Here is a 9,942-nt window from a genome sequence, read left to right on the forward strand (position 1 = left end):
TATTGCAATCCTGTCATTGTATCAATTTTCACCTTCGGCCGGAACTGTCCAAGGTTACTGGGTGTATGGGAACGCTGAATCGCAGCCGTCAGAGTTTGCTGGAATTAACTGACGCCGATAAAAGGGAATGGAGGAAATTAACTTGCAAGAAATGTGAGTCGCCGGGATGGGACGAAGCTTAACTGGAAATCTGGAGGGGAAAAGGAAAAAGGGGGGGGGGGGTAAATTCTTGGTTTGCAGCTCGGATTCATCGCGGCGCTCTGGACAGAAAGAAATAGTGGATGCGCAACATACATGCGCCAAAGATCCAAGCGCGTGTCGTTACGTAACAAACGTGACTACACATTTGTGAATGTATCTTGTTCGAGTTCTATGCAACTTGATCATAACAATGATTCCGTATGAAATGAAATCGTTATCTGGGTCATTCAGTCCTATGCTAATCTTGTATTTCAAACTTTTCTTTTACAGGCTTGGAGCACGGGAAACGAGAACACAATAAAATAATCGTATTAAGAAAACATATGGCAAAGATTGCTATTATTAATACCTTTTGCAAAGTACATACGGATACTGAAACGCTGCGAAAAATATTTCCGAAAATGATAACACCTGAACTGACGGGAAATTAAGATATAATATTATATTTACTAACAAACTATGCAAAGTGAAAAAGGTTGCAATCCTTTTTGGACCACTTAGTGCGCTGAAATCTCTTTGATTAGGTGTGATATGAGCTCTATATTGACATATTTAAAAGGATATCGTAGCTATGCGTTTCCTATTCTTTTATATTAATGCAAATTACAACTATTCTCTTTGGAACTAAATATATGTAGGGTGGGAGGGCAAAAAGGAAAAAAAATATAATGCCTTAATTATGTGAATATAGTTCAGCCATTACTAGTTTTATAACACACGAAGGGTCAAGAAAACATTTTGTTCACGGGTCTCTATTAAAATATGCTTTGAATATGTATATATACGTAACATTTACTAAAGTCTTTATTCAGACTGGACATTATCGCCATTCTGCCGATAGCAGAAGGTACTTTCACCAGTTATTTGGGATCCCTGGGTAACTGGAGAAAATGGTATTCACTGAGCGCATTTACATATCATTTCGTATTTTTCACCATTTCGTAATTCTACTTGATAAATCTCACTGTATAAATGCGCATTGCATAAACTTCTAACGTCGCCCTGTGAACGTCACACTCTTCCGCCTAACTAGTGTGCATAATTTTCAAATAAATTGAGTAAAGTACAACCATGTGTTTAATAACCAATAAATATTCACATATAAAATTAATACTTTTCGTAAAATCGCCCAAATAGCTGTTGCCTGTTATTCGTGTTCTTGTGATGGACAGAGATGATGTTACAAAACCTCTGTGACTGCTAAAACGCGTTCTCATGTGTTAGTGGTTGCTCAATTTCCTACGTATTCTCCGCTTGTTTAGGGTCTGACTGAATGTAAACACGATGAAGTCTTAAGGCGGAAGGCGTACACGATTCTGCTTTATTAATTCTAAATATAGGTACAAATTCGCAAAACTTTAACATTATTTAATGAAAATTGATAATCAATTTTACCTTAATTTAAACAATCTCTAACGTGTATCTGTTATTCAGTGAGTAAGTGATTAACGTCGTGATTAGGGAAGCACAAATCTGTTAATTAATGCTAAGGAACGTTGATATTGATGAATGCCGTAACTCGAAATATAAATATCATAGTTTCGCTTCAAGTTTCAACAATAGATATAATATAAATACACATGAAATTTAAGGTATTAAAATTTGTCATGAGCTATAAAATGAATGCGTAGGAGGAATATTCAACTGTCCATCAAAGCAATAGCTCAGAGAGGGTAAAAAATATAACATCAACAAAAAATATCTCGCTAACATGTGAGAAACATCCGCGCCGTGCTCTCTTAATTGTGTCCAGTTAAATCATTATAAGTTGGCTTTGCCTAACTTTTGGGTGCTTGAAACAGAAATATATATATAATATGTGTACGTACATTTCATATCACTAAAGCCTATTCATTGGCTTAAAACATCTTACACTCTGCCATACCAGACTGCTTTATTTATCCTATATATGCGCTTTATTCATCATTATTCATTTATCGGCCTATTTATGCATATCACTAAAGCACCTTTTATTTCTAAACCAGAATCCACTAATTAATCGAGCGGTTTATACTCTGAACTAATGGTAGCGTCACTCTAACTACGTACGACCGGCGTACAGTAGCGGACATAATTGCTGCTTCATTGCCAGAAGTATAATAAGCGTTTCATTTCTTCACATGTCAACACATAGTTTAATAAAACAATTTAGTCCTTAATTAAGGTAACGTAAGGCAAAACGACTGACTCGTGAATTCCTCGACTATCTCCTGAAGCTAAGCATCCTTCTTTGAGGAGCTAGGAGCATTGTGTCATTACGAATATAAATGAGTCGACCGCGGAACCTCGTTCGTTCCCAAAACTACATTTATTTAAGATTAATATCCTCTTGGCAATAATCTGAACAGTTTATAGCTCATGCATTTTTGATCATCGACAAGTTACGGTCAGTTTTGAACGAAAATAAATTTTTACTTTAAAGATCTTTAATTAATAAACAACAAAAAAAAAATGACTCAGCATACTCGCTGCTGGACTCAGTGAATACATAGTACAAATGAGTCGGAGTCAAGACTAAATTATTTTCCTCCTTAGCAATAATCTTACTATTCACTTTTAGTTAAGGATATAATTAATTAAAATACGTGAAAGGTAAAACTGAAACATGATCTGAGCAAAATTATCGCGAACATAAAATGTAAAAAAGTCGTTCACATAATGTCTGTAGCTTACTGCACTGTTATATCACTTATCACATAAATCACGTACAAAAGTAATGTAAAAAAAATCATTCTAAATTTTGCGTCAAAGGATCATCAAATTTGAATGTGTAGTTTTCAAAAGTAGATTAAATCCTGGAAATGATGAAAAGTTTCCAGATGGGAGATCTGTCATAGCCAGGCTACCGGGTTCGCGAACGAGCCACAGGTCTACCAGGAGCGAAGCGATAGAGAAACGTTCAAGGACGTCCCTGGGCCGGCCGCATTTTTGGCAAAATGGGCCTCCCTAAAGTCCGACAACACCTTCCGCGACGCGGGATGACGGACGCTCCCGATACAATAGTGCCAGCCCGACGCGGACAACCGCGACGAAGCTAGGGCGCTGGGCTGTACCCAGATCGCCCGCGGCTATGGAAGAAAACATTCTATTTTCTTTTCCTTCGCATAGTATTGCGCTTGACTGCGGCGGTGATTAGCCTATCAGGGTGGGAAGTGACTCAAATTTCAACATCTTACATAATTAACATTCGTATCGTCGCTGCCAATTTCTATATAAGACTTTCACGTTCACCAATGTAAGTTTAGATAGCTCCAATACGTGCAATTTGAAATAACATTAGTTACCGTTGATAGTGCACTAATTACTCTAATTTGGAAGAAAGGGTGAATCTCCTGTTGTTAAAGGGGTTCGCTGTTGACTGTTATTTCACACATTTTCATCACATCCCTTTGTGTCAAAAGAAAAGCCAAATCGTTGGGTTAGGGAGGGGGCTAAATGACGTTAATTTTCATCACATTTCGTATAGAAATTGATGAAATTCCGCACCTGCACCACGTCTTGCGACACAGGTGAACAGAAGGAAGATACGGGGATCAGACCTGGAGCCTTTTAGATTAAAGTAATTCTATTGGGGGTTAGCGGTAGCTCGTAATCTCTCGCTTGGCTGCATCTGCTAACTGCAGGAGGTACCAGAATAAACTTAAATTTACATAACACTTATAGAATGGCAACTCTCTAGATTTGGGTTACAATGACCTTAAGTCTGCATTGGCAAAGGATGGCATTAAAAGTATATTACCTGTCTCTCTCTTTGGAAGCGTGGACCGAAGAGTTTCTAAAATAACTGTCACTCGCTTGCTGAAGTTCAGTTCGGGTACTTAAAATCTCACACAGCTTCGCTGCACTCCTCTCTCCAAAACTCAAAACCCCCTTCTTCTTACTCCAGAACCACTCTCCTGTTCTCTCCCAAAACTCAAGACCAACTCCCTCGCAAAACCTCTCTCCACCAGATCCAACTCCCTTCCTCCTAATCAAAACTCCTCCCCTTTTTCTCTCTCATCAATTTTCCTTTGCAAATATTGGCGAATGCTTTTCGCTGAGCTGGTGCTGAAGTTAACACTTTCCTGTACTTCCTGTCGGGCTGCCTAGCTACACGTAACTCGAAAATGAAAATGAGGGATACGTGACGGACATATGCTGCATGAGCCACAGGAACTGACGGTAACTCGTTATCATTGTGGACTAGGACCACTTTTAAACTTACACGTGACGAATCAATGAAGAGATGCCATTCGTGTGTGTTAAATTCATGGCAAAGTTCCATCATCATGGATTTTATGTCATTACAAAACACAATACCATCTTCTAGCGAGAAGAAATCTTTAAAAGCACCTTCACGATTTCGGAAAAAAAAGACAAAAACTTTTGTTTCAGACTGTAAGAGATGCCAGCCTTTTAACCGGGAGCCCAAAAGTTCAGATTGTTGCTTTGACAATTTCAAATCCTGTACGGGGTCATTAAGACCGGCCTGACTAAACAAATGATGTTCATTTTAATGTCTGCTTGCTTCATATGTTGTATCTGCAACAATGCTATCCTGTTTATCAAAATCACCATCAGATTCATCACTGACCATATCATCATCACTGACCATCATATTACTAGGGGGCTTGGGCACAGGCAATTCTTCACTGTGAGGCACTGGTCTCATGGCGGACGGTACATTTGGGTATGTTACAGTGTGTTCGAATGAGCTTCTATCCTGCACTGCAGGTCAAACAATGATGCCTAAACACAGTCTGTAACTGATAAGGAACTTCACAAAGAAAGGTTTGCGTACAGTGTTGCCAGTTATATATATTTTTTAAAAATCCCCCTTACAGTACAGTAGTACCTATATTTGCATGTAGTCTTAATATATATACTGAATCTGAAAAACTGTGGGTGATGGACAAATTTCGATTACGGATTCGGATTCGGCATGCAAAATTATATAAGAGAAATCTAATTTCAGCTCTGAGACAAAACCTTTGTTAGCCAAGCACTTATTTACCTTATTAACAGATTTGCGTATACTATGCCATCTACGTAAAAAAATGCGTAAACCTAACATAGGTAGTTGCAGAAATGCAATAGAATTATCTTGCGTATGCAGTTGAAGAAGACATGTTGAAAGTGCATTCTTCTTTACAATTACGAGGTATCAAACTGACTTTCCGTATTGTGTAGGCTATATCGCCTTGTAATCAAGGAGTCTCAGGTTTGATACCCTGTGAAGGTGCTGGCTCGACTCTAGGTCCAGATCGACATATTTGTGCATAAAGTGAACTTTAAAGAATTCAAACTCAACGATGTACCGAATATAATATGCAAAATGTTATCGAGATTAATTGGAAAATATACTACTTTATCTCATGATGTCATATGTTTCCTATTCACATCAAGAGAATCAATCCATTGTTTTTGTATTATTATTGTTCTCAATGAAATGTTGTATGGCCTTAATTGTAACCCTATCACAATAAGAGAAATAGGATAGAAGCCGACATAATTGGAAATGGTTAATTTCAAAACAACAGTACATTATTTGAAGTGTATTTTACATTGCATACCTAGACTACATAAATTAAAACGGAATATAACGTGCGCGAAATTACAATATATGTATCCGTACAATCATAGCCTACTGCACATTACTGCTCAGAAATAAATACAGAATGGTAACATTAACATTGTAGATACACACATTTCAAAATATTTGTTCTTAACGCCACGATACCTAGCGATATACAAGTCAATATTTCTTCATTAAGTTAACGAAGATTTAATTTGTGAACGGCTTAATAGCGTACATTATTTCGAAATATTATCATCGAATTTGTTGTCTTCTGCTGTGAGGAAAAGGTCAGGAGCATTAAGGATTGCTCCTAGCAAAGCATTTATCCTTATTAAAGTAGGCAGTGCTTCGTGCTGGAACAGAGTGCACAGATGAATTACAACCCAAGGCCTACATTATGTTTTCCACGTAATGGGAAGCTCACATTTACTTGGGTTTCTCTTCACGGTGCAGACCGTATCGAAGATACGCTACTGGGAAACTTTCCGGTTTATACAGGGTCCGGCAGGGAAACTTGGCGGTTTGTGAGCGATGTAGCATTCAAAGGAAGTATGAGCTTTACTTGCAAGTAATAGCTCAGAGTGCTTCAGACACAACTAGCATTTATACTTTACAAGATTTATTTCACATAACCGCACATTGTCCTCTAGGGACCCCATTGCTCATCGCTGGTGACTTTAACATCCCTGACGTAACTCATCCTACTAACGACCTCCTCACGTTAGGTTCCCACTGTCGTGAATTGAAGTACTTTATTGATTTCAATTATTTAAAAAGCTTGAATAATATACAAAATGCCAACGGTAAAAACCTTAGATTTAGTCCTAACAAATATAGAGAATGTAACGATACTCAGGCAGGATGCACTGGTGCCGGAAGATACTCACCACCCACCCCTAGGAATAAATATACCACGCCCCAAGCCTAAGCGTAAAACTTCAAAGTCGAGTATTAAGCGATACAACTTTACGACAGCTGATTTCGTCAGTATGTTTCACAAACTTAAATCAGCTAATTGGGAACAATTACATAAATAGAATGATATCCATCTTTATGTTTGATGAATGCGTCCCATATTCCCGCTCAACTTATTCTAATCAGTACCCATGTTGGTTCACGCTAGATATTATCAAAGGTATAAATATCAAGTCACATCATCATAAAAAATGGAAAGAAAAACAAGGGAATATAGGGTATCATGAAGCTACCTTTAAAGCCCTAAGAACGAAATTAAAAGCGGAAATAAACAAAGCTTACGAAAACTACCTTAACAGCTGCGAAGCTAATCTGACTCGCGACCCAAATCTATTTTGGTCTTTAGCTAAGAATCGAAGGAAGAATCCACCAGCCCAACCAACCAAACTCAATGGTGAATCTATTAGTAACAATAATATCCAGAATCTTTATGCTACATATTTCGAATCTGTCTTTTCCGCGGATTCATCCTCTTATGAAATCACCCATACAAACGCGCTCCCGAAATCCTAAATTAGTCTCTTAAGCATCCCGGAAATCTCCCTAAAAGAAATCGAACATCCCATCAAAAAACTCAAACCAAAAAGAGCAGCTGGACCGGACCTAATCCCCCCTCCCGTACGTTATTACAGGTTGCTCAGAGGCGCTCAAATTTCCTCTCCACACCCTCTTTAATTTAATCTTGAAAACAGAAAAATTCCCCGCAAGTTGGAAAACGACGGAGATTTGTCCAATCCCGAAAGCAGCAGATAAGACAGACATAAGTAACTACAGACCAATCGCGAAACTGTCAGCTCCAGTCAAACTCTTTGAGCAAATAATTTATAATCATATTTGCTCGCATGTCAAACCTATCCTTTCTCCACACCAGCATGGATTTGTTCAACACGTTCAACTGTGACTAATCTCGTCGAATTAACAAATTACGTTGCGTCAACTATTGACGATAAAGGACAGGTCGATGTAATATACACGGACTTCTCAAAGGCCTTCGACACGGTACACCACGATACTTTAATTCAGAAACTAACCTACATCTGATTCTCCCCGCAACTTATAAAACTACTTGCTTCATATTTACAGAACAGACGACAATATATGTCATGCCAGCTCCGGTGTCCCCCAAGGTTCGAACCTAGGCCCCCTGCTGAACTTGATTTTCATTAATGATTTACCCGACGCATTAAAAACTCCGAAAAGTTAATCTTTGCTGACGATGTCAAAATTTTCAAACACATTGAAAGCGATCACGACTGCACGAAATTACAAAACGAACTCAACGAAGTACTTGATTGGTGCAAGAACAACAAGGTTAATCTCAATCTCAAGAAATGCAAAGTAGTGTCATTCACACGTATCAAAAATTCCATCCAATACTCATATAGCATTTCCGACGTAGAAATCCTGAAACAAAATCCTGTAACTGATCTTGGAGTCACATTTGACAAAGCTTTCAATTTCCAGACACGCACTGCGCGCATCCTCAGTGAAGCACACAGGAACCTAGGATTTGTGATGAGAATAGGTAGCCAGTTTAAGAAAAAAAGAAACATTTTTGCTACTTTACAATACGTTTGTCAGATCAAAACTTGAATATGCCTCAGTCCTTTGGGACCAGTTATTTAAATAGGAAATCGAAAAAATAGAGAAACTGCAAAATAAATTCATAAGGTATTTACTATATAAATTAAATGGCATTTATCCAAAATTCACTTCGGCTGACATCTTACGCAATATGCTGAGTGTCCCGTCCCTTGAAAAAAGAAGACAGATGCACCAGTTAACCTTCCTTTCCAAACTTGTCATTGGAAAAACAGACTCCTCCGCACTACTCGCAAAAATAAACTTTTATGTTCCATACTCAAAATTAACACTCAGAAATGACCTCTTCCAAATTTCATTCGGTAGAACGAAGATGGCTGAAACGGATCCCATGAGGAGGATGTGCGTGTTGTACAATATCGTCTCTAATAATACCCCTGACATTGATCTATTTAGACCTAAAAGCTAACATATTATGTGAACCCTGTATAAAAGCATTGTAACAAAGTATGTTGTATACTTATGATATACCACCCTTGTATTATATATTGTTCTTATGTAACGATTATTCTGTTCCTTTTTATAGTTTCTTTTCCCATTGTCTTTGTTTTCTCTTTCCAATTCTTTATTACTTTTGTTTTGTCAACATGTATGTGAAGTTAATTCAGAACTTAACCTCAAAGCACTGTAACTGGGCATTTGCCTGTAGTGTTAAATAAAAAAAATAAAAATAAAATGGTTGCTCTAAGTTCTAATAATACTAAGTTCCTATAGTAGGCCTAACTGTACTGGAGATAATCTAAGACGCCATGAGATAAAGTCTTTTTTGCCTTAATTGGCAGTGGCGACATGGTCGGTGGCTGGCAGGAGATGCTGTTTCCAAACAGAAAGGACTTTTGTATCATTTCTGTTAGAGTGTCTTGATGCTTGCCCTGACTTTCAAGTAATCTGTCGATTCCAGTAGCCATTTCGTGCAAGTCCATGTCCTGATATCTTGTTTAGAGGGCAAAGCTGTCCATTTGAAATTCTAATTTACCAGCTCTCAAGGTGATCGCAATCTTTCCCACATGTGGAAAACTGCTAAGCGCATGTGGCCACATAGAGCGTGTGAAATCCTTGGTTCCATGTGGACTCCATATGGTATTTATCTGTCCTACAAGACCTTAAGTACACATGTGAAACACATATGCTTTGCTAGGCCACACCCTGCTTCATAAACCGTAACACTCAGCAAAGAAATAGGGTTTAATCACGTCCTTCGATCTTTCCTAGGAGAAGTGCCGGGCAATCTATCTTTGTGGCTTGTCTTATGGAAGAATCCACATATTATAAGGAGTTCTCTTAATACCAGAGACTGATGTCTACTAATGTAAATTTTTGCTTGTTACAATGAATTTCATGGAGACGATTGTTGCGCATAAGTAGATTATATTTGGTTAATCTACACAACAATGTTAACAAATAAGCAACATGCCATTAAGTCTTGAAAACAATGTCATCCAAATGCTTTTGGTGCATATTCTTCTAACCTAACTCTGTATCGGCCGTTGCAGCTGGTCTTGAGGTATTTCCTGACGAAAAGCAGCTTTCTCCAGTGTGTGCAGTTTATTGAACACTTTCTCCGTGAGGTATCTCCAAAGGAACTAATCACAAACTAAAAGGTCTGG

The sequence above is a fragment of the Lepisma saccharinum genome, chromosome 14, assembly GCF_977018435.1.
Source record: "Lepisma saccharinum chromosome 14, izLepSacc3.1, whole genome shotgun sequence".
NCBI lineage: Eukaryota > Metazoa > Arthropoda > Insecta > Zygentoma > Lepismatidae > Lepisma > Lepisma saccharinum.